The sequence below is a fragment of the Vulpes vulpes genome, chromosome 4 (assembly GCF_048418805.1).
Source record: "Vulpes vulpes isolate BD-2025 chromosome 4, VulVul3, whole genome shotgun sequence".
In the NCBI taxonomy this organism is placed as follows: Eukaryota; Metazoa; Chordata; class Mammalia; order Carnivora; family Canidae; genus Vulpes; species Vulpes vulpes.
The window spans coordinates 133,499,825-133,525,294 of record NC_132783.1 but is presented as its reverse complement, the minus strand read 5'-3'; the positions used below and the strand labels follow the sequence as shown (position 1 = coordinate 133,525,294).

Sequence of the window (25,470 nt, the reverse complement as noted above, 5' to 3'; positions counted from 1 at the left end):
ACCCCAAAACATGTTATTATTAATGTATTAATATTAAAAGCAAATTCTTTGAATTTCTAACTACGGAAAATAAGGGCTATATATAATATTATGTGTAAAATGAAACTAAATATCTTAAAAATATTTTATTTATTTGAGAGAGAGAAAGAGAGAGAGAGAGAGAGGGAGAGAGAGAGCAAGCATGCTCATGAGCTGGGGGAGGGGCAGAGGGAGAAGCAGACTCCCTGCTGAGCATGGGGCCAGGTGCATCACCAGGGCCTGAGATCATGACCTGAGTCGAAGTCAGACGTTTAATCAACTGAGCCACCCAGGCACCCCAAAATGAAATTGTATATTAAGAAGATATTTCCGTATTGCCTCTTTTCATAAACCTAGACCATTAACTAGTTCTCTTGATCTATGTAATCAGGATCATCCTGGGATTTGGAACTAGCACATGCAAGATTACATTTTTCTTATGTGGGTGATATGAGAGCTCTTCTTCACTGAAATATTCTCAGTGCTATTTGTTCATGTTTCTAAGACACTTGTAAACAAGGCATAATTATAGATTAAAGAGACGATGCCATCAGTGATAATCAGAATCTTTCTGTTATAGATGATCACCCAGATAATCATAACATGCTGATATTAAACTTTCTGAGATTATTTTAGAAATATAAATGCACAATTCAAGCATTCTTGAAGGAGCCTATCTTGCCTATGGAAGCATTGCTTTTCAGCCATCAGTGTTTTGTTCCTTATTTTTTTTTAAAGATTTATTTATTTATTTATTCATGATAGAAAGAGAGAGAGAGAGAGAGAGACAGAGATACACAGGCAGAGGGAGAAGCAGGCTCCATGCCGGGAGTCCGATGTGGGACTTGATCCCAGGACTCCAGGATCACGCCCTGGGCCAAAGGCAGGCGCCAAACCGCTGAGCCACCCAGTGATCCCCTGTTTTGTACCTTATTAAGATGCTATAATTCTGATTCTAACTCAGTCATAGAATTTAGAATAATTTTAAAAAATGTATTTAGGAAGTCAATACTTGCAAAATCTGGTTGAGTTGATCTTTTTAAAAGGAGAAGAATGTCATTTAGTCTTACTGGGTCAGAAATATTTTAAAATCAAGTGCTGTGTTTCACAATCACTGGGAAGCCAAATTCTCCACATGTGCATTTACTCAGAATAGCTGGATAATTATTAGCCATTTCATAACTAGAGGAATGGTCAGAGTCCCAACCTCTACTAACTCAATTTACATGCTTTAAAACTACAATTTGACAAACATGTATTACTGTATTGGTAGAAATTGGAGCTTTCACCCACTCCATAGAGGTCATCACGAGGCTGTAAGGTGTTTTTTTTTTTTTTTTTCTCTCTCTCTCTTTAAATACAACTTGCAGAAGACCAAGGCCATAAGAACTACCAGATGCATATGGAAATTTATACACCATACATATTAGGAATTCATAGCAGCAAATCATTGTAAAACCCTTTCCAAAGGGTTCATCACACATTCATTCTAAGGATGATGCCATTGCTCGAAACACCTGTTCCTCAAACTGGAGCTCATGATCCCTGGGGTTCCAAGGATATAGTCTCAGATATCCATGCATTCTCCATAAGAAAGTTTAAAAGTTGCATTTAAGTTTCTAAAATACTCTAAAAAATTTTAATATCGGCAGGTTATGGAGCATCTGAGCGATCATCCTGTGGCTGACCGTTGTCAAGAATTTTTAGGTCCCTGTTTGCCTTTGTGTTTCTGATTCATTAACATCAAATAGTGCTCCTCTAATTATTGTGGGCTAATAAGAAAAGAGCACAGATATGATGGTCAAGTAATGACCTGGCCCTGCTGCCCCAAGGTGGGACAATCCCTGTGGATTGAAGGGATAAGGGGTGGGAGAACTGAGTCATGGGCAAGCACGCCACAGCACAGCTCTGCTGGACTCTGAAATGCCTGCAGCGAGGCGGGCAGGACCAGATGCACGTTGGCAGTAGCAGCTCCGCCTCCAAAAAATATCAGCTGTCAAGTTCAATTTATGTAAGTAACTTGAATTTCACTGCTTTTGTCGTTTTGTTTGGATTGAATTTTAAAATTTGTTGTGGCTTCATGATCCTATAAGTGCTATAAATCCAAGGATTTCTACCCCCATTTTCATAGTTGTACTCATCTAAGTAACGTTGTAGTAAAAAGTAATTTAAGACACTAGATGGTCCATGAACTTTTTTAAGAAAGATATTTTGTTTATTTTGTTAGAAGCGGTCCTTTTGAGAAACAGTACTCTCAACATTTTGGACCTTTTCTCTAGCATTTGCCTCTGGTGTGCCTTTCCTTGCCTGTTTTCAATACTCCAGATCTTTCTCCTCTGATCGTGGATGTGCTGAGGTCACTGCAGCAGACATTTTGTTGCCCGTTCAGCACCCACGCAGCCTACCGATGGCTCCTGCCCCTCTGTTTTCCTTTCTGGAATGCAGTCCTGGTGGAACTGCCAATCCCGGTGCCCCCTCCCACCTCCACCCCATTCCCTGGCCTGGGGCTGGACAGGGGATCCAATGATGTCAGACAGCCTGTCACTGGAATTTGAGGCTTGACGCAGAGTGACACCAGGACTGAAAAGGTGGAGGCCCAAGGCAGCCTCCTGCCTGTTAGCTCCTGCTACTTTATTCCCTGGTTTTGCCTGGATTCCGTCCTTTCCAAAATTTGCCGGTCAGCCATTGCTTTAATTCTGTGGGCCGACATTACTTTTCAACCAGTCACCTCTTCTTCTTTCTTCTTCTTCTTCTTCTTCTTCTTCTTCTTCTTCTTCTTCTTCTTCTTCTTCTTCTTATTCCTTCTCCTTCTACTTCTCCTTCTTCTCCTCCTTCTTCTCCTTCTGCTTCTCCTTTTCCTTCTCCTCCTCTTCCTCCTCCTCCTCCTTCTTCTTCTTCTTCTTCTTCTTCTTCTTCTTCTTCTTCTTCTTCTTCTTTCTTCTTCTTCTTCTTTCTTATTTTCTTTCTTTCTTTCTTTCTTTCTTTCTTTCTTTCTTTCTTTCTTTCTTTTTTCTTTCCTTCTTTCCTTCTTTCTTGTTTCTGTTACACATAACCATTGATGGAATCACAAGGGTTAAGTCTGGTAAAAAGGGTCAATGAAAAAAAAGGGTCAATGATAATGGGAGGAAACTTTGGGTCAAAAAAATAATGTGGGAATAAAGTCATATGTATAGCATTTATTGTGGCTCCTCATCTGGCTGTTCATTCCGTAAACACAACTGAAAAGAAGCTGTGGAGCCTGGTGGCGTTAGCGTCAAATGGTGCTGGTTCTCTCACTTACCAGCTGTGTGTGTAACCTTGAACATGTGCCTCAAACTCCCCAAGCCTGTTTCCTCATAGGTAAGTTGAGGATAATAATAGTAAATACCACATGGTATTGTTGTGAAGATTAAATGAGGTAAGATACATAAAACTGATACTAAATACTTAGAATATAAAGTGTTGTTATTACAATTTTGATATGCCTTATGAGATGGTCATTGAGCTCCATGCTGGGGATGCAAAAGTAGTAAGAGAAAAGAAGTCCATTCACGTTTTCTTGGAGAACACATTGACTTTGAAGAAGCACATTGGTAATCTGCCTCAGGTGGAAAGCAAGGAATTAAGCACCTCCAAGGAAATGCTTAATTAAAAGTTGAGTGGGAATGGGAAGAGGAGAGAGATTAGTCCAAGAATGACAGATTGGGGATTTTAGAGTGAAAAGTGTAATATGATGCAGCCTATGTAAAGTTAGGGGACAGTTGTTATCTGTGTTTTATTCCTGTAGTTCTTTGTGGGGTTGTGGAATTAAGGGACAACTCCAGGTTTATAATTCATATTATCCTCAGAAAACAGACCCTTGAAACAGGATTTTGGGGTTGGGTTGTGTATCTAGTCAAGAAGCCCAGAGATCACCTGCTTGGTAGGGGTGAGGGGAGAATGAGACATGGATAATTTGTGGCACCTAGCAGTACCATGACTGCCCAAATGATCACTGCATGATGAAGAAGTGCAGATGGAGGGCAAGGCAAGGCAGATGGGGATCATGTGGCTGTGGGATTTAATCGCTATAGTGATAGTCGTGTTTGTAAAAATCATGGGGACACCTGGTTTCTTCTAGATAGTCCGAGGGAAATGAAAAGCTTTAAAGATAAACTTAAGAATACACATAGGGAACCAGAAGGCCTTTAGGACAGCTTGGAGGGAATCCTTTTTTTTTTGTAACTGCAGGGTTGATATGGCTGAGGGGTAAAGGGTAAGGAAGGTAAAACCTGCTAGACTTCTTACCCTACGGCAAGGGCACTGGTGAAGCTGGAGTGGGACAGGAGGCCTGGCTGATTTGAAGACACTTAGGCAGACATGGACAAGGCTGAGAACTTTGAATCTGTGAGTTCTCCTTATCTCCCCTGCCCGCAGAGGAAGCCGTACTCCTCTCTGAGAGAACAAGCCTTCCCCTCCTAATAGCCTTTTATACTTGGCAATTGCATCCCAAACCAGTGTCACCACTCATTGTTTCCAGGCCCATAACAAGAGTTAAAACCAACAGAGCCCTGATGGAGAGGCTCAAGGGCTGGTCTGGGAAGACAGAGTTTATACACAGCTACAAGATGTCACCAATCTGAGTTGGCAAGAGTCTGGGGAGGAACTGTGAGAGTGGATTCTAAAGGTGTTAGACCAAAAAGGACACTATGTGAGGCTCTTTTGGTGTGAATTATTAACATTGGAGCACGCTTCTGGGATTCTAGATGTAATGCCTTGGCTTCAGTGTGCTACATTGGCTAATCAAAATCTGGACTCAACAGCCATGGCGTGGCAGATTGTGTTTTCTGAAGTGTTTGGAATATATATCCCGTCCCATGTGCTTAGTCCTAGGGCCAAGTCAGTTCTCTTGCTCTCTATCACAGTAGAGTTTGGAGGAATATTGGTCATTTTGATATCCCATAGTGGATGGAATTATGCTAATGACGAGGATATAGCAAACCATTTTGATGTCTTACCAAGAAAAAGGTATGCCTTAGGGTGAAAAATAAACCCTGAGAAAGTTTAGGGCTTTGGTATCTTGGTTAGTTTTTAGAGCCTAGTGATCTGAACATTTTGGGATATTCTTCTAAAGAGAGAGACATGTTATTGCACCTTGCCTTGCTCGCCCGTAAGAATGAGGTATGATGCTTAGTGAACCTTTCTGCATTTTGGAGGCATGTGCCCCATTGGGGCATGCTGCTTTGACTCACTTACTGGGTAACCCATAGGAACAGTTTTGAATAGGGTCTGAAATAAGAAAAGGTTGTGCAGCAGGTCTGGGCTGAGGTCCCAGCCACCCTGTCATATGAGCCTTATGATCCAGTAGAATCAGCAATAGGAGAAAATTTCTTTGGGAGAAGAAACTCCAATATAAGAAAAATAAATAAGATTTTTATCTTCTAATTTTTATAAAATAATACATGCTTATTGTGGAAATTTAAAATATACAAGGAAAAAGAAGAAAATAAATCAACTATAACCCTACAACTCATATAACTGTGGATCCTATTTTGGTGCATATCCTCCCGGTGTTTTGTTTCATTTTGTTTTGTTTTTTTCCTAATGGATGTTAGTACTTGTCTCTTTCTACAGAAGAGCAGATTGTATAGAACATAGAATTCCATAACTTACATTTTTCATTAAGTATGTTAAAAGCACTTCCTTATTCTTGAGCAACATTATTTCAAAAATGTGTTTCATGGTTCCTTGTATGGATATCTCATGATTTACTTAATTTCTTAGCTGTGGATAGTTAGAATGTTTTTGATTTTTAGCTATAATGACAGGTTTTGCTGACCAACATATTTTAATTTTTATTCTATTAAAACTAACCCCACAACCTGTAAAAGAAAGAAAACTCTGACTTGAAAAGTAATATATCTTTAAATTTAAAAAATGTGGAAAAAATACAGATAGATTTTAAACGGGAGAGGAGGAAGGTAAAGTGTGCCTCTATCCTTACGATAATGTGAAGCTTTCTGAATGTAATACTTTTGTGATTTAGGTGATGGGCTCAGTTTCATATCCCACCAGCTTTGAGCAAAGTCTGGGACAGAATTATATGTCAAACCCCCAGATTGTATAGATTTCCTCTTGTGTTTCTCCATCAGAGTTGATGAATGTCAAATAGCAGTTCTACATGACATATTGGTTTGGGTTAATTCTGCCAAAAAAACGACTTGCCTGAGAGTGGCCTTCTGTATTAATCATGATTTCTAGTTTCTTTATTTTACGACATTTGACATCTTGGGAGGCCTTGCTGGCTGGGGAGAGACTGCCCCTTCCCGGGCTAGCTGGTTTCTAGAGAGCACCAATGACTCCCCGGTGAGCGGCTTTCTCATCACATCCAAAGTCTGACTCCCCAGCCACTTCCTTTCCTTAACTCACACACCAAACCACTGCTTCCTGTGCCCTAAATCAGGTCCTGGACAGCTGGAGACCACCCCTAGAGCTTAGAGCCCCATGAAATTATATTCAAACTATTCATCTTCAACTTGTTCAAACCTGTCAATACTGCCTTGCTCATTCCTTCCCCAAGAATTAAGGGCCTGGCTCATCCTTTCTTTGCTCCTTCTGCATCTTGGTACTTTCCTACACCCTGCGTGGTGTGGTGGGCGCCCCCTCTCCTTAACAGTAAACATTCTAAAGCTGCCTAGTGTCCCAATTCTATGCCCTTCCTGAGCCTTTCCCAGTTTATAGCAACATCCAGGCAGGGCTGGTGTGCATCTAGCATTTTAGGATTGCCTGAGACCTGAAGTTCTGTGGACAGAGATTTCTCCCCTAATACAGAATGCCTTTTGGCTATTACAATTTGTTTTTTATTTATCTTGTTTTATTATTATTATTATTATTATTATTATTATTATTATTTAACTGGATCGTCATGGTTTTTCCTTGTTCAAAAGAAGAAAACAATCCATTATTTTGCTTCATAATCTTTGAATAGCTGCATGAAACCAGAGGACCCCTGGATTTTATATGACGAGCATATGTCTATAGAAAATGTAAATTTTATCCACTGTGAATCTTCCCCCAAAGCCCAGTAATTGGGCATATAAAAGATGTCAACCAAAGCCTCTGTTTGATCTCCATAGCTCTGGCAGTTTAAAAATGACTCCTGCTGAGAACGAGAAAAGTGCCTGCTTACAATGAGACTAGGAAGCACAGGGACTTCTAAGATAATGAGTGATTCCCCAGGAAAGCATAAATCAAACAGAAGTAGAACCTGAGGGCTTATGTATGTATTAAAAATATTTTTTACCCTGCAAAATAAACTTGGTGGATCATTTTTTAAATGGCTTACTTGATAAAATGCTGAATTTAGAAAATTAAAAAAATTCGGTCAAACATTAAATGCTCACTGAGTAGCATGTCTACACACTGCAGGCTCAGAACAAGAATTGCAAAAGTTCTTAATAACATAACATATGATAACACAATTAAGATATACTGAGGAATGATGGAGTCCCTAAGCCTTCATGCTTGGCTTCCCTTAGTGGCAGTGGGTATTTTTAATCCCTTCACTTTCCAGGCCCTCCTTCACCCATGAGATGAAAGAATTGGACTGGTTCCTTTCAGTTCTAAAATTCTGACATATCAATAATTTACTTGGGATTCTTTCTATGACTATTCCAAGCCCATCTTTAGATCTTTAGATTAGAAAACTCTATGGTAGAGACCTTTCCTCTTAATAGATTAGCAGTCCCAAACACGTCTGATATATGTCAAAATGTAGATGCATGCATTTATATTTTATAATGAAGAAATGAAAAAAAGGAGGCCCCCTGGGTGGCTCAGTCGGTTAAGCATCTGGCTCTTGATCTTGGCTCAGGTGATGATGTTGGGGTTGTGAGCTTAGGCCTCAAACTGGGCTCCGTGATGGGTGTGGAGCCTCCTTAAAAAAAAAAAAAAGAAATGGGAAAAAAAAGATTAATGGCTAAAATGGAAAACTCTTTGACAACGATTTCTCAACGCGAAAAGGGTAGATGGCGTTCAGCAGGGTTGTGGAGTTGGGGAGCCCACCTCGCTGGGCGGCTCGGAGTTGCTCTCCACTATAATAGTGACACTTGACACTGGTAAATTCAATCCCAGTTCTGGTTGAATCCAAACCCCTTGTTTTGCCTGTGGAATACTCCTTTAGGAATGTGGGCTTTTGAGTTAAATAACTGGGTTCAGGTTCTGGCCCTGACACATGCTTCCAGTGCTACTGCAGGCAAATTATTCCAGTTTTTGGAGGCTCAAGTTTCATCATCTCTGTAAGGAAGCTGATACTAATGCCTACTTCAGAGAGTTACTGTGAGATGTCAACGAGCTAATGCCTGCAGGGCACTCAACAGTGCCTCGTTCTCACTGAGCAAGTGCTCAAAAGGTGGCTCCCCTTATTACGCTATATTGCCTTCTTGGATCTCAATTCCATGTCCTTATGCTCTTGTGGGATTAGGAAAAGTACAGAAAAAATGAGATATGATTTATAAATAATATAAAGGAAGTTGAGAGGGTGGAAGTAGGGCATCTGGTATAAGAGAAAGATGAACTATTTCATGAAGGTAGAAACTAAATCCTAATAAAGTTTACAAAGGCAGAGAAATTAACTTATGAAATGACAGATAAAAAAAAATCAGTCTCCGATTGGGAAGGAACAAGATATTGTGACTCTCATAAAGCTTTTGTATCACAGACATTTTGATGAGCAGATGGCTTAGGGTGTGATTGTTATTTGGGTGGTAACAGCAGGGTGTTCCTGGGTGGTTTCATCCCTTCTTCATAATCCTGGAGAAGAAAATGAAATAGATTCAAGGCCATTGGGCTTTTTCCTGCTTGGAGTTATAATTTGTCTTTTTCTCTCCTCTTTTAAGAGTTCAACCCTTTGTAAGAGCACTTGGCTCATGTTCTAAGTCTTGATGGGAGAAGACACCACCTTCCCTCATCAGAAGCCAAAAGGAACATTTTCTCTTCTTCCAACCCTCGCACACGGCCAGAGGCAGCCCTCGACCTGAGCTCTGCAACATGGACATACTCTCAGACTCTGGCTCCTCTAGGAGGGATACAGTGAAGGGTGGACTGGGCTCTTCTCGCCAGGACTACCCTTCCCGAGTTCTGAGGATTATCTATTTCCCTGTGGCGAGCTCCCCCTCCCCTCAATTCTTGGCACCTCGAGTCACCTCGCATTGAAATCCCTTTCTGCAGAAGAGAACCTGTGCGTTTTGGTTCCCTCCAGGAGCAGCCTGGGAAAGAGCTTGAAAGCAAGAAATTTCTTTGGCTTTTTTACTGGTTAGGAGAGTGGAGAAGTGAGATGGGAAGAGAGGCAGCTGCTAAAAGGTGCATAATCACAGCCAGCACAGTGGGCCCCTGGAGGGTGCCCTCTGCGGAACTCTGTGAGCCTGTGGGAACAGGGATCTTTGAGTCATCTTGCTCTCGGGGGGCAGGCTCTGGGGGAGTGGGTCCTAGCCTCAGGGCCCTCCTGGCTGCCCTTGGTGCAGGCAGCCTCCTGCTTCGGGGAGAGCCTCCAGTCGGAGCTGCAGCCACTGGCAGTGGAGCCCGGGCTGCAGTTCACGGGGGATCCAGGTGGGCTGCCGAGAGCACCTGCTGCAGAGCCAGCCAGGCCCAGTTGCCTGAGAATCAGAACCGGGACATGCGCCTGCTAGAAGCAGGCTGGTAAGGCCAGCATCGCTGGCTCCCGGACATGTGCACATCCTCCTGACAGCCTCAGCCATCCGGGTGCCCCTCCTTCCAGATGCCTGGACCTCGGCAAAAACAGGCCCGACGGTGGTGCGCTGGCTGCCAGGGAGTGGGGACAGGAAAGGCTCCCTCTGACCCTGTTCCCACAGTAGGAGGCAGAACACTGAATGCCGCCTACTTTGTCCTGAAGTTGGGGGGTTGAGGGCCGGGGAGGCCTTGTGGGGAGAGCCCCAACAGATCCTCATTGCAGCCGCCACTTGGCATCTCCATTTTCACGTTCACTAGCATCCCCAAACCCCACAGCCAACCAGGGCAATCACCTGCCTAACATGATGGGTTATTCTTCATGTGACTAAAAATGCCCTCACTTTTCCCCCTAAGGAAGACCAACCCGAATCACATGGGTTATGGCAAACAGCTCTGGCTCAGGACTTGTCAATGGGGTCTGTCCTTTCTCTAGTTCTGCACTGATCCCATCTCAATATTTCTGCAGCTGGAGAGCAGAACAAAAGGTGAAGCCCTAGTGTGTGATGAGAAGAGTGATAGTGCTCCAGAGGTGGCTGAGTTCCCAAAGTAGACAGCCTGTGACACCAACGTCAGGGCCACGACTGGGCAAGAGTGGTGCCCTATGACGTGGGATGGGGAAAATCTTGAAGTCCCAGACTCATCTGGGCATCCTGAGCCTGAGGAAAGGGTGTACTATTCCCATGAAAAGCCACCCTCCCTGCTTGCTGGAAGACAGCACATGGTGTCTGCCAAGCAGCCCACCACACAGTCCTCAGGATCCACACCCATCTCCTCTTCGGGTCGCGGCTCAGAAAAGAGCATGGGAGTGGACAGAGACTCTAATGCCAGAAAGCCCACCTGCTGGCTACGTGCTGGGGAAGGGCCCAGAGGACAGTCCATCGAGCAACATGTTAAAGAATGCTCTGTTCAGAGGGCACCAGATTCGCTGAGAGTCTCTTTGGTCATTGTCCCTGTAGGTGAGGCTGATGACAGAACTGAGCTTCCTGATAACGGAGGGATAAAAGGACTCCAAAATAATAAAGAAGAGCAGGTCTTTAATCATCAGGAGCAATGAGGCTACAGGATCAGAGGGTCATGGGGTTGGGCAGGGCTGATTCCAAGAAGGCTACAGAGTTAATAGATGCGCTCCCTGGGAAGGAGGCAGAAGGGCAGGCAGTAAGGGTATTGCTTAATTTAAGCCATGGAGAGAAATCAAGGATGGAAACTAAAAGGGCTGAATGCAGCCAGACCTAAAAGTCATGATCCTTTGGTCAGTTTTCATACCTGAGCTATTTTAAGGCAGATACCCTGAATTAAGGACAGGCCATGTCTCCAGAAGGAAGGATACCCAACACCGTAGCAAGTAGATATGGTGATGATTCCTCTAATCTCTTTCCAGAGAGACCCATAGCCATTTGCTCAGATAACCAATCACTGGGAAAAAGGGGATAACCAAACATTTCCAAACCTGTTGGACATAGGGTACAAGGTGACATTGCTGTCTGAGAACCCAAAGCAGTTTTGTGGACAACTGTTCTAGTGGGGGCACATGGGAGGCCAGGAAATAGAGTCTTGACCCAGGTCTACTTCGCAGTGGGTTGGCTAGGTCTATACCAGTTAAGCTGGTCCCTAGCCTGCTAGATGGCAGAGACTCTACACTGGCCTGAAAGATGAGAGCACCACAGCGAGGATTCCCTGAAACTCCTCACCCTGCCTCCTGCCACAGCCCAAACAACACTGCATCCTCGTGGGAAATAGCACAGGCTGATGTTACCCTAAGGCATGCAGGGGATAGTGGTCCTCCTGCATCCCTATTTAGTTCGCAGATTCAGCCCCTACAAAATCTAGACTAATCCCGAAGGATTACAGAAGGTTACTCACACCCAGCCAGGTAATACCTTGGACTGCAGCTGCTGTGCCAGATGTGGGCCTCTAAGCAAAACCTCAGGCGCACAGATAGTGGATGAATGGTGGATGAATGCTGATATGAATGGACACTGAAGAACAGTGAGGAATGTGTCCTTTTCCATTCCTGTTAGACAGGAGATTAGAACAGTTCATACCCTGCTAGGGGTGGACAGTGGTGTACATTTGTGGTCTGTAAGTGTTCTTACCTTGGGTCACTTCTCTTTCCACATGACATGGATGACTAAGTGTGCAGCCCTACACTCTGCTTGTGTCACTACTTTCCTTCACTGCTGTGTTTAGGGCTGTCCCTATGGCACAGTGGAGGTCCATTTTCAGTCCTGCATACCGTCATCAGCTGGTCATCAGGGACTCTCCTCCATACTCCTTAGGGTGGGAGCTGAAAGAGGGGAACCTGTGAACCCACCTAGAATGCATTCTTCTGCATTATATATCTGTCACCTCAACTTTGTTGGACATTGGTCACCATAGTTTAATACTGGAAACTCAAGCTGCTTGTGGTGACACACTAAATCCAGAATCTTGGGTGAAGTTACCTGTATTAGTCCAGATGTAACCAGAGAAACAGAACCAATGGGAGATATGCATTAAAAAGTTTATTCTAGGGGATCCCTGGATGGCTTAGCGGTTTAGTGCCTGCCTGTGGCCCAGGGCGTGGTCCTGGAGACCCGGGATTGAGTCCTGCAGCAGGCTCCCTGCATGGAGCCTGCTTCTCTCTCTGCCTATGTCTCTTTCTCTCTGTGTCTCTCATGAATAAATAAATAAAATCTTAAAAAAAAAGTTTATTCCAGGTGTCTGGGTGGCTCAGTCAGTTAAGTGTCTGCCTTCGGCTCAGGTCATGATACTGGGGTCATGGAATGGAGCCCCACATCTGGCTCCCTGCTCAGTGGGGAGCCTGCTTACCGTCATCAGCTGGTCATCAGGGACTCTCCTCCATACTCCTTAGGGTGGGAGCTGAAAGAGGGGAGCCTGTGAGCCCACCTAGAACGCATTCTTCTGCATTATATATCTGTATATATGGTAAAAAGATAACTAGTTGCCAGAGTTTGGGGACAGGACTGAGATGAAAACACAGAACGTGGTCTTTAATCATCAGGAGATAATGACATTTATCTACCGTTACGGTATCAGAGGGATTATTTTCACTGCCCTAAACATCCTCCACGTTCTGTGTTTTCATCTCTGTCCTGTCCCCAAACTCTGGCAACTAGTTATCTTTTTACTATCTCCATAATTTTGTCTTCCTAAACTGTCATATGCTTGGAATCATACAGTATGCAGCCTTTTCAGATTGATTTCTTTCGCTTAGTAATATGCACTTAAGCTTTTCCCATGCCTTTTCGTGGCTTGAGAGCTCATTTATTTTTAGGCAGAATAATATTCCATTATCTGATGTACCACAGTTGATTTATCCATTCACCTACTGAAGGACATTTTGGTTGCTTCCAAGTTTTAGCAATTATGAATAAAGCTGCTATAAACATCTGTGTGCAGGTTTTGTGTGAGTATAAGTTTTCAATTCCTTTGGGTAAATACCACGGAGCATGATTGCTAGATCATATGGTAAGAGTATGTTTAGCTTCGTAAGAAACAGCCAAACAACCTTCTGATGTGGTTGCACCATTTTTCATTCCCATCAGCAGTGAGTGAGAGTTCCTGTTGCTACACATCCTCACCAGCATTTGGTGTTGGTAGTGTTTGATCTTGGCCATCCTGTTAGGTGTGTTGTGGTTGAATCTTTTTTTTTTTGACCCGGAAATTTTCAGATCTTTCCATTACTTTTGAGTTATTTGAGAACTCTTTTGAATAAAGAGTTCACCAATACCACAACAAATAAACCCAAGTGTTATTGGGTACCCGATAGGACATTTGAGTTTTCACCTGTATTGTCTCATTAAATACCATGAGATCTATACTCTTGTTACCCTCTTTCATTTTTGAGGAAAGTGAGATTTAGGGAAATTGCCTAAATTCACTCAGCTGGAGTTCAGTCTAGTTCTATTTGGCTTCAAAGTCTATGGCTTTTTATTTTGGAATAGTTTTAGGTTACAGAAAAATTGCAAATATAGCACAAAGGGTTCCTGCATTCCCAATGCTATGGGCTGAATGTGTGTGTTCCAAAATTCATATTTTGAAGCTTAAACCCCAGTGTAATGATATTGGGAAGAGTGACTTGGTGAGGTGATTAGATCATGAGTGTGGGGCCCCAATCATGGGATTAGTGCCATTGTAAAAGAGACTCCAGAGAGCTCCCTCACCCCTTCCACAGTGTGAAAACATGGCAAGAGGATGGCCCTCTATGAACCAGGAAGTTCACTAGACCCTGAATCTGGCGGCACCTTGGTCTTGGACTTCCAAGCCTCCGGAACTGTGAGAAATAAATGTTTTTGTTTAAGCCATCCAACCTATGATATTTTATTATAGCCACCTGAATGGACTAACACATTCTGTTTCCCCTAATGTTAACATCTTCTGTAACTGCGGCACATTTGCTGAAACTTTGAGCTTAACATTGGTACTTTACTATTAATTAAGCTCTAGACTTTTTTCAGATTTCACCAGTTTTTCCACTAATGTCCTTTTTCTATCTCAGGACCCAATCCAGGATACCAAATTACATGTAGTGAACTTGTTGTTTTAACCATTTCACTCGGATTGCTCTACAGAGATTTATCATCTACAAAAAGGTATAAAGTTCCATAATTGTTCTATCAGCCTAATATTGGAACTGTTCAGGTCAAACATTTCTGGTTTTCTTAGAATATGCCAATCACTTTGATTTTCAGATATGCTTTGATTTTTGGCCTGACCTAAAACCTCAGAAACTTTTCTGAGCTTTCTGTAATAGCTTTCAGTGACACTTTTTGAGTTTCTTGGTTTTCCAGAGAAACAAACTCCCAAGTCACCATGTTAATGTTATTCGGAACTCTGCTGTCCTCTTGTCCCGATGACTTCCTTCGAAAAGGCTTTCAATGTCCTTTTTGTCTCAGTTCCTGTTGCTATCACATTGGTCCATCCAGGAAAAGATTATTTCACATCTGGGCTATTATATGAACACTTAAAGACTCTTCTAACCTCTAGATTCCCTTCAGTTCCAAACCCATCTTTAATGTCAAGACCAGACTAACCTTTTAAAATCATTAGCTTCATCATATTATCCCCTGCCTAAAAATCCTCAGGCTCTGCTCAATGATTTCAGGAGAAATTTTCAAGTTCTAATATGTTATTAACAGTTTTCCCTATTCTTTTTCCATTCCATCTTCCTATGACTTTCCCATATGAACTCTTCACCTCAATGAGTCCATCCTCTGAGTCTAGCCAGCACACACCGTTAACTGACTCAAAGCTCGTGAGACTACTATAATTTGGAGTGTCCGTTGTCCTTTCTTTTCTTTCTTTCCTTCCTTCCTTTTTTTAAAAAAATATTTTATTTATTTATTCATGAGACACACACACAGAGAGGCAGAGACATAGGCAGAGGGAGAAGCAGGTTCCCCGTGGGGAGCCCGATGTGGGACTTGATCCCCAGGACCCCAGGATCATGACCTGAGCTAAAGGCTGATGCTTAACCACTGAGCCACTCAGGTGCCCCTGTTATCTCTTTACTATGTTCAAATATTTCCCATCTTTTTTTTTTTTTTTTTAATTTCCCATCTTTTAAAGAATGGTTCAAGGTTTATCTGATGGCTCTCCAGGACATGTAAAGAGTAATTCTCTCCTCTTAGTCATTCAGAACTTCCAGAGTTTAAGTTTATCAATGTGCCTGAGTGATGATGGGAAGCTGATTTGTAATTTTAATTATGTACCCTCATGTGTCTTCTCATTTTATTATTACCACCACCCACGTATACACAGTCTCTGTCTAGGCAAGATTCTCTTGCCTTGTGCTCCCTGGATACAGCTGAAACAAGGACAGAGCTTTGAAAGACTTTCTGTAAAACAGGAAAAAAAAAGGAAAAAATAAATACTATATTTCAAAAAGCCACAAGTAACTCAATGTACATAATACAAATTACTCAATTTACCTTGATGTATGAGTTAGGATTAAGTTCAGATGTATTGGTTAAAAACTCAAACAAAAAGAGTGGCTAAAAAAAAAAAGAATGGATAAAAAATATAGTTTGTTCACTCTTGTAAAAGAAACCTACCAGTCTACCAGTGGGGTCTCAGATACTGATTTTCCTTCTCCACCATCCTTGGCACAAAGTCTCCATCCCAAAGGTCATTTCACAATGTAATATGACTGCTGGAGCTCCAGCCATCATGTACGTATTCCAGGAAGGAAGAAGTGAAAAGGCTGACAGATTCATCCATTAGTTGATGGACCCTTGGGCTGTTTCTACAGTTTGGCTCTTATAGATAATGCTACTATAAGCAGGGGATGCATGTATCCCTTTGAATTAGGATTTTTATTCTTTGGGTAAATACCTAGTGGTGCAATTGCTGGACCATAGGGTAGTTCTATTTTTAACTTTTTGAGGAAAATCCACTGTTTTCCAGAATTTTATTAGCTATATTTAGCTTCACATTGTCATACTTAGTTTCAAGGGAGGCTGATCAATATAGTTTTTCAATAAAGAAGATTATTGCCTTGAATAAAATGGGGTTCTGTTAATAAGGACAAAGGGAAGAATGTATATTGGGTGGAAAACTAGCCTTCTCTGTAACAGATTGCTTCCATGGCTGAGAATTCCTGTTCAGTAGATGTCCTCCAGCTCCAAAGCTCGAAGTCTCATTGCCTATTTTGTTTGTACCTTGAACTTTTTCTCCAGTCTTCATGTGGGGATGTTGTCTTAAAACCCATTATCTCAGTGTTCTCTCAATCTTCTGGGCCAGCCCAACCCAGAAGAGTTAAATATTTCTCTAGGTTTCACTTTTTGGCCAGGGAATCATACCTCTTTCTAGGTGACTCTCAGTAAATCAGTACTTTTAGTGTAGTATGCTGTGGAACTGTCCTCTAGAATAGTAGACTGTTATTTTAGTGGCTCCCAATGAAGCATGCATCTGGCACTCACTCTCTTACATGGTACCCTCCCATGTTGATGTTAGGTTTGGCTATGTGACATGCTTTGGCCAATGAGACATCAGCAAATGTCAAGCCTGATGTCCCCAGGGCTGGAACTATCAGCGCACTGACATAATAAAGTCTATAATATGAGAAGCCCACAGTCAATATCATACTTAATGGTGTAAAGTTAAGATACTTTAGGATCAGGAAAGGAAAAGGACGCCCACTCTCACCATTTCCATTTAACATAATATTGGGAGCCCAAGCCACAGAAATTAGGCAAGGAAAAGAAATGAAAAACATCTTAGTTGGAAAGGAAGAAGTAATATTATCTCTGCAGATGACATGATCCTATGTAAACAAAACCTAAAGACTCCACTAAAAAACTGTTAGAACTCAGTTACTACATGAATAAATTAATTCTGCTAAGTTGCAGGATATACAGTTAACATATAAAATTCAGTTGTGTGTTTCTATACATTAACAATGAACTATCTGAAAGAGAAAAAAAGGAAACCCATTTATGGTGGCATAAAAAACAATAAAGTAGGAATAAATTTCACCAAGCAAGTGAAAGTCCTGTGCACTGAAAGCTATAAGACGTTGATGGAAGAAATTGAAGACACAACAATTGGAAAATATACCAACCCAATGTACTTGGATTAGAAGGATTAATATTGTTAAAATGTTCACAATACTGAGAGCAATTTACAGATTCAATGCTATTCTTATCAAATTCCAATGGCATTTTCCACAGAAATTAAAAATAATCTGTCCTAAAATTTTTATGGAGCCTCAAAGGACCCCTAAACCAAAACAATACTGAAAAGAACAAAGTTACAGTATTGCATTTCCTGATTTCAAACTATATTATGAAACTATAATGATCAAAACAGTATAATTCTGGCATCAAAACAGGCACACAAACCAGTGTGTCAGAATTGAGAACCCAGAGGACCCATGCATATGTAGTCAACTAATCTTTGACAAGGGCATCAAGAACACACAATGGGGAAAGGATATCTCTTTAAGATGATATTGGGAAAACGATATCCACATGTGAAGGAATGAGATTGAACCCCTATCTTGGACGACTCACAAAAATTAACCTGAAATGAATTAAATACTTATATATTAGACCTGAAACCACAAAACTTATAGAAGAAGACAGGGAAACAGCTCTATGACTTGGTCTTGGTAATGATTTCTTGGATAAGATACTAAAAGCACAGGCAACAAAAATTAAAACAAACAAGTGGGACACATCAAACTAAAGAGCTTCTGTTTAGCTAAAGAAGTTCATCAATAAACTGAAAAGGCAACCTATGGAAGGGGAGAAAATATTTGTGAATCATGTATTTGTTAAGGGGTTGATATCCAAAATATATAGTGCCCATCCCAAATAGCAAAAAAATAAACAATCCAATTTAAAAATGAACAAAGGACACAAAAATACAGTATTTCCAAAGAATATATATAAATTAATGGCCGGCAGATGTATGAAAAGATGCTCAATATCGCTTGTCATCAGGGAAATGTGAACCAAACCCACAATGAGATATCACCTCATATCTGTTAGGGTGGCTTTTATCAAAAAGAGGAGATACATGGTGAAAATGTGCATAAAAGGGAACCTTTATACACTATTGGTGGGAGTGTAAATTTGTGTAGCCATGATGAAAAGCAGTATGACAGTTTCTCAGAAAATTAAACATAGAACTACCATATGATCCAGCAATCTCACTTCTGGTAATCTTTCCAAAGGGAGTAAAATCAGTGTCTTAAAGAGATATCTGCACTCCCATGTTTACTGCAGCACTATTCACAATAGCAAAGATATGAAAACAGCCTAAATGTCCTTCAATGGATGAGTGGATTAAAAAATGCGAGATCTATTTGTATATACATATTTACATATATATATGTGAACGTATATAATGTAATATTACAATGAATATATGGTGGGATATTACTCATCCATAAAAAGGGCATAATGTAATTTGTTTTTTTCTTATTTTTTCTTATTTTTATTTTTTTGCATAATGTACTTTGTAACAACATGGATGAACCTGGAAGACATTATGGTAAGTGGAATAAGCCAGAGAAAGACAAATACTGTATGCTATCACTTATATATAGAATAAAAAAGAAAGCTGATTCCATAGAAACAGAGAATGAAATAGTGGTTGCCAGGCGCTGGGGGGAGAGGGAAATAGGGAGATGTAGGTCAAAAGGAATAAAAAACTTTCAGTTATAAGAGGAATTAGTTCAGAGGATCAAATGTACAGCATGGTGACTATAGTTAATGATACAGGACTGTGTACTTGAATGTTGCTAAGAGATTTTAAGCGTTCTCACCAAACATATAAAAAGAGTTAACTATATGAGGTGATGCATATATGCATTAATTTTCTTGAACTTGGTAACTAGTCTACAATGTATATGTACACCACATTATCACAATGTACACTTTAAATATGTATAATTATACTTGTGAATTATTCCTCAATAAAGTTGGGAAAAAAGAGATTACCAGGTCTAAAAATTAAACCAAAGTAATGATACAAAATTTTCACCTAATAGTTAAGATCTATCCATGTTACTCTATGTGAAAATAAGAAATAGCATAATGCAATTTCTATATTGGAATGACACAGGCATGCACAAGAAACGCTCTTTTTCAAGAATATAGACCTACCTAATGCGTATATTAAACACATAAAGAGGATCCCATGCAGTAAAAGGAATGTGAAGAAACCAATGAGGGAGAGAAAGTAAGACAAGAAACTTGCAGATTAAAAAAAAAAAAAAAAAAAGAATCTTGCAGATTGATAGGTGCCAGATTGAATGTGACAAGAATTGATGATACAGTTAACTAAAAATATTTGTGCCTGAGGTGAAAAAAACCTCATAGTGATCTAGTATGACATGAATGATTTGCAATTTGAGACAATTTTGTACACTTACATACACTGGAATATGAGAAATTGCCCAGGTAGAAAGTCCTTTCCATGTCATACCTCGAGACTTCGAAGAGTCTGCAATGTAATGGATTCAGGTTAAAATAATCTTTACTATTTTCCCCAGGTAGTTAGTAAAGGGAGAAAGAGAAGAAGTCCTGAAAAGAGGACATTTTCTGTAGGATGGATGAAGAGGAGAAGAATATTTAATGCCAAAAGAGTTACCAACAATTGAAAAGTAACAATGTCAGCTTGAAGAAACATTTTTCTCTGTTAGTGTTAGGGCGAAATTTGATGTCACAACATGATCACCGCAAATATGAGAGGGCAAATGTCAAGAATTTTCCTGATGTTTTCCTCATGGCATTCTATTCTATTTTAGTCTCATGTATCAGCTATCCAAGATTTAATACCTAGTGGAATGTACTTGCTGGAAAGAAAATAAAAATTATATTTCACAACATTGCACATAGTGTAAAAAAATTTATCCTCATCACCTTAAATTCCTCTTCCTGACAAAAGATAATGTACTGATTTTTTTTTTTTTTTTAGGATACTGTATTTTTCCCACGAACAAGGAAATAATCAAGAATGGAGTATGAGTGATGAGATGTTGGTGAATCAGTATGTTAAAGACGTCCTAAAATTGGCATTTAGGATTTTTGGTGACTTATATCGTTTGTGTATTCAGAAATCCAACATGGTCATATCTGAATGTCTTGAAAATTATGGGCAGCCCGGGTGGCTCAGCGGTTTAGCACTGCCTTCTACCCAGGGCCTGATCCTGGAGACCCGGGATCGAGTCCCATGTTGGGCTGCCAGCAGGGAGCCTGCTTCTCCCTCTGCCTGTGTCTCTGCCTCTCTCTCTCTCAATCTGTGTCTCTCATGAATAAGTAAAAAATAAAATCTTTAAAAAAAAGAAAATTATGAATTTAGAAGTTTATATATATGAGTTTGTATCTACGAGTGAATTTCTCTTTGAATTATCTCTTTTTTCCCTTTCATTATTTTGTTATTTCTCTTCTAAATTATGTCTTATGGAAAATTTATATTCTTTGGATTTATTATTGGTGAGAAAAATTTTAAGTGCCTACTGTGCCTTTCTTGAAGGAGGGAATGCAGGATTAAAGAAAAAACTGCAGCTGTCATGAAGCTTATATTCTAATAGATTAATGCTCATTAATTCAGAGTATAAACCGTTGAACATTGTGATGTAATAACACCAGGAAAATTATTTTTATGTTTTTGAAATTTGATAGAATTTTGTCCTGATATTGTTTCTCCTGAACATAGCACAGTTGACTATTATAACGTGATTTTCTATCGCATAGAATTAAGTATAACTTGGGTCAATCACAGCCCCAAACAAAGCAAATAAATGTCTGATACAGTAGGTTTAATTAAGCCATAGAACACGATAGTCCTTGGCTCACTGTAGGTATCTTAAAAGGTTTGCTGAATTGCACAAGAGCGTTAAACCCTGGGCCTGACATTTTTATTACCTGGGTACTTAGCACATTAGGATCTGTTTTATTCTTTTCTCATTATTTGTGATAAATGCCCATGATCTATAAATTAAATACATTCCTTCCAGCACAATCCTCTGTGCTTCCATACAACCTGCTTATTGCTTCCCCATCCCCAAAGTCCTGCCCCTCTGTGCAAGCTGCTTAATTTTTTCCCAAAAAGGGAAATCACTCTCTGATGTATCCCTGGCTCCCCTGGCTCCCTTTAGCTCTGTCAGACTGGAGGCCGCCTGACTTTCTGGAGGAGCCTCTTAGATGGGAAGGGCAGCCGTGGGGGGCAAACATCGGCTCCTGCTCTCTTTGCTCTCCTGTGCAGAGGGAAGGATATTGAACACGCTCTTGTCTCAAGCTTATCAGGAAATATCTGAGGTTGGGAATCACAGTGATTGCCCAAAAGCTTCCCCCAGGGAAGCCACTGTCACCAACCATTATTAAGTAAGGCCTGGTGATCAGGTGATAGATAATTCCAAGCAAGTTACACGGAAGGCTTACTGTTTGGGGTTTTGAATTAATTCCTTCATTCCATAAACATTTATTGAACACTTACTTGGTGCAGTATTTTCTACCAGGCATCAAAGGGAATTTAATAATGAGAACTGCCATTTATTAATTTCCTACCATATACAAAGCACTCTGCATCTATTTTTTCTTTCCTTTTTTTAAAACAATTTTATTTATTTATTTGAGAGAGAGAGAGAGAGAGAGAGAGAGAGAGAGCATGAGGGAGGCTGGAGCAGGGGCAGAGGGAGAGCCAGACTTCCCACTGAGCAGGAGCCGGATTCGGGACTTGATCCCAGGACACTGGTAGCATGACCAGAGCAGAAGGCAGACGACTAACCGACTGAGCCACCCCTCTGCATCTCTTTTTTCTGATCCTTTCTTTTACAATACTAGGACAATATTACTCTCTCCAGTGTAAAGAAATACAAGAAAATCGAGCTCAATGAAGACACTGAAGGTCACACAGGTGAGGGGATAACCTGCCCATGCGCTGGAAGGGTTGTCTGTGGGTGCTCTTTCCCCAGGATGCCACTCGGAAGCCCAGACCCCAGCCCAGACATACCTCCCTGTACAGGGAAATAACATCAAGTGTGGTCATGACCCCGAGGAACACTGTGGAAGCCCAGAGGGGAGAGATGAGTGTGGCTGAGGTTTGGGGCTATTAGCAAAGGTGTATGGGGAAATAGCATCGTCTAAGAGAGTAGGACCCAAAGGCCGTGGACTTTGCCCTAAGGAGATTTTCCCAAAATTCCACTCTATGTATTTTTATTTGTGCCTTCACAAATCCTTTCTGGAAAAGCACAATGCAATGTACAACTAAAGACACCAGCTGAATACAACAGTAACGGTATGCATGCAGGTGAGGCACGCACACTGCTTTTCGTCAATGTGCTACTCTACATTAAATAATAACTTCCCTCTAAATCAATGATAGGAAAATTCTTCGTGTGGCTTGCAAATCCGAGGGAACACATGCCAGTACTCGGGCTAAAGCACAGCAGCTCCACATTTTTCAGAAGTCTTTCTCATGTCATTTTGTCTCAGGACGTCTTCAAAGAAGTGAAAAGAGATCGTGGTTAATGGGAACCTAAGAGGACAGGACACAGAAACAAATCTGGCCTCAAGGAAGCAAGTCCGTTGGAGCTGTTTTCAAAAGAATAACCCCGGGCCATCTGGAACTGCAGTTTCTGGTGAAATTGAATCACAAATTCAAATAGAAAAAAATATGCAATTGCTATTATTTATAGCGCTGGAAAATAAATCAGAGATTCGTAAAATAGAAGAAAAGGGGTCAATGAATAGAGTCGCTGCTAAGGAAAGCTGAAACCCAGAGGCAACGTCGTCGATTTAATTTTTTGGCATTCACGGATTTCTCTCCCAGGTTTTGAATGGTCTCCCTCTAAAACATTAGCTATATGTTAAAACTCAATGCTCATTAAATTACAGAAATGTTCTGAACTGTGTGTAATATTCTTTCATCTTTTCTGCCTCTAGGGGGAAGTGTGTTTTCACCAATTCTGTCCCTGGAAGATATTTTCTCTGTGGGCCACAGGGGTATGCTTCGATGTGACCTCAGGGCTGGCTTCAGGAGGGAGAAGATGTTCTCTGAGAAAAATCTTGAAGCCATCCACCCCCCTTTTTTTCCTTTTTTTGGAAGGCCCTTTACTTTAGAAGTTGCCCCTGGGGTTGTGGCAGGGAGGTTATACAGAGTATTAAAATTAGTGGAAAAAACTTCCTTATGATAGCTTCTAGCACATTTCACAGGATGGCATGTCGAGGTTCTCTGGACAACGCTGTCTTTCCTGGTGGCAGAGTTAACACGTAGACACTGGACACGTCAAAGAGTTGGCAAACGAACACTGCATATAGAAAAGTGGCCACCTTATTTTAGTAGCTTAACCTTAAAAAATACAGTTTGTGGACATGGATGAAAACGTTTCTAAATCCTATAAAAAAAAGTCTACTAGCTTTTGTAATAATCATGTTAGAGCTAACATTGCCTTTCATGTGGTTAATTTTATTTTGCAGAATTTCCCTGCAACTTTCTTTTGTTTTTCTTCAGCAATTGTAGCCAGAAACAATGTACTAAATGAAAAGGTTAGCGATCTTTTTTTTTTTTCCGTTTCACTGTTTTATAGAGTTGAAAGGAACATGTTTAAAAATTGACTCTAAGGGATGAATTATTGCTATTTTCTTTTTTCCTTCTTTCTTGGCTTAATCTGTCTTTATGTTTATAGTGCTGCAAAAATTCTATTATACTCTATTAATAGTTATCTTAGTGTACTGTATATCCTCAAAACTTAGCTGCATATGAAATAAAATTTTATTTTATTTTTTAAAAGATTTTATTTATTTATTCATGAGAGACACAGGCAGAGGGAGAAGCAGGCCCCATGCAGGGAGCCTGATGTGGGACTCAACCCCGGGTCTCCAGGATCAGGCCCTGGGCTGAAGGTGGCGCTAAACCGCTGAGCCACCCAGGCTGCCCAAAGTCAAATTTTAATACAAAGAATGTTATTACTTGATGAAAGTTAGCTTTGTTTCCAAATCTCTTCTACACGGCATAATAGGTGGTACATGCTTATTTCTAATTCAATCCCATTTAAAAATATTCTCAGGGATGAAGATGTATTTAAATACCTCATTTTTAGTCTTTGGCCTTAATTTAGTGAGCAAAGTGAGGAAGGGGTGTCAGCTAGTGAGGAAGGGGTGTCAGCTTGAGTGACTTCTAACATCTTTTCCAGTTCTGAGATTAGAGAACTTCATGGTATTCAAGAAATTTATACAGACTTTCCAGCCCCTGAGGAAAAAAAAATCTAATTTGATGGAAAGTAAACAAACTCATAACATTAAAATTCATATACTTATATTACTTCCATTAATGTGCATATTTTCAATTAAAATTTTTTTCTTTAAAAATCCTAATTTCTCATTGAACAAGTCCTGGGGAGGTAATGTATAGCACGTTGACTATAGTTAAGATTGAGTTGCATATTTGAAATTTGCAAAGAGATCTTAGAAGTTCTCATCACAAGAAGAAGATTTTTGTACCTATGCATGATGATGAAAGTTAACTAGACTTATTGTGGTGACCATTTCCCAGTATGTACAAATATGGAATCATTATGTAGTGCACTTGAGACTAATGCAATGTTACATATCAATTATACCTCAATTAAAAAAATCCTAATTTCTGCTCACAGGAAAATTTCAAGGGGCGCTTTGAGCACCAGCAAGAGCAGTAACACTGGCCTCTCGGGTTCTGCTGTCTAGTTTGGGGGCCCTTCCTTTCCACAGCTTGTCGGTGCCCTTGAGTGACATGCTGGAAGTTGAGAACTCTGATCCAAAGGCCACGGAGAGGCTATGATACCCCAACGTAAATGCACTGCCCTGGGCGTGACCCTTGGTGTGGCTGGGGCAGAGGCGTTCACGCCGGGTGCCACTGAAACCCCAGACTCTCCTAATAAGCCCACACCACTCAGTGGGCAGAATCATATCGCCATTGGCCGGTGTTCCCCAGACACAGGGCACAGAAAGCAGTAATAGGAAACCTCGGTCCCTTCACGTCTCCTGGCAACCAGTCTTGAAATCCATTAAGACCCTTGGAATTTGTGATTTAGTTGTGTCCTCCCTCTCCCTCCCTCCTTTCCTTCCTTCCTTCCTTCCCTCTCCTCCTTCCCTCCCTCCCTCCCTCCCTCCCTCTCTTCTCAGGAGTCCAGGAAGGGTTTAATCGCTGTGAAGTGCTAAATCTCCCTTCCCAGCGTGTGCCAATGACTCTCGTTGTGGGATTCAAATTTTATACAGATGCCTCTTTTGCTACTGATTAGCAGCTCTAATTAAATACATG

At 40.9% G+C, this 25,470-nt stretch overlaps 1 long non-coding RNA gene across 2 annotated transcripts in view; it reads right to left on the bottom strand.

The window, feature by feature from the left end:
* Positions 1-25,470, bottom strand: part of LOC112908607 (uncharacterized) — a 41,423-nt gene that overhangs the window by 14,814 nt on the left and 1,139 nt on the right. Inside the window, exon 2 of one of the 2 annotated variants that reach the window (XR_012001312.1) lies at positions 19,604-19,674. The exons of the other annotated variant lie outside the window; for it this stretch is intronic. This is a non-coding gene — a long non-coding RNA (uncharacterized lncRNA). The remainder of the gene's footprint in view (positions 1-19,603; positions 19,675-25,470) is intronic. 2 annotated transcript variants of the gene reach the window in all.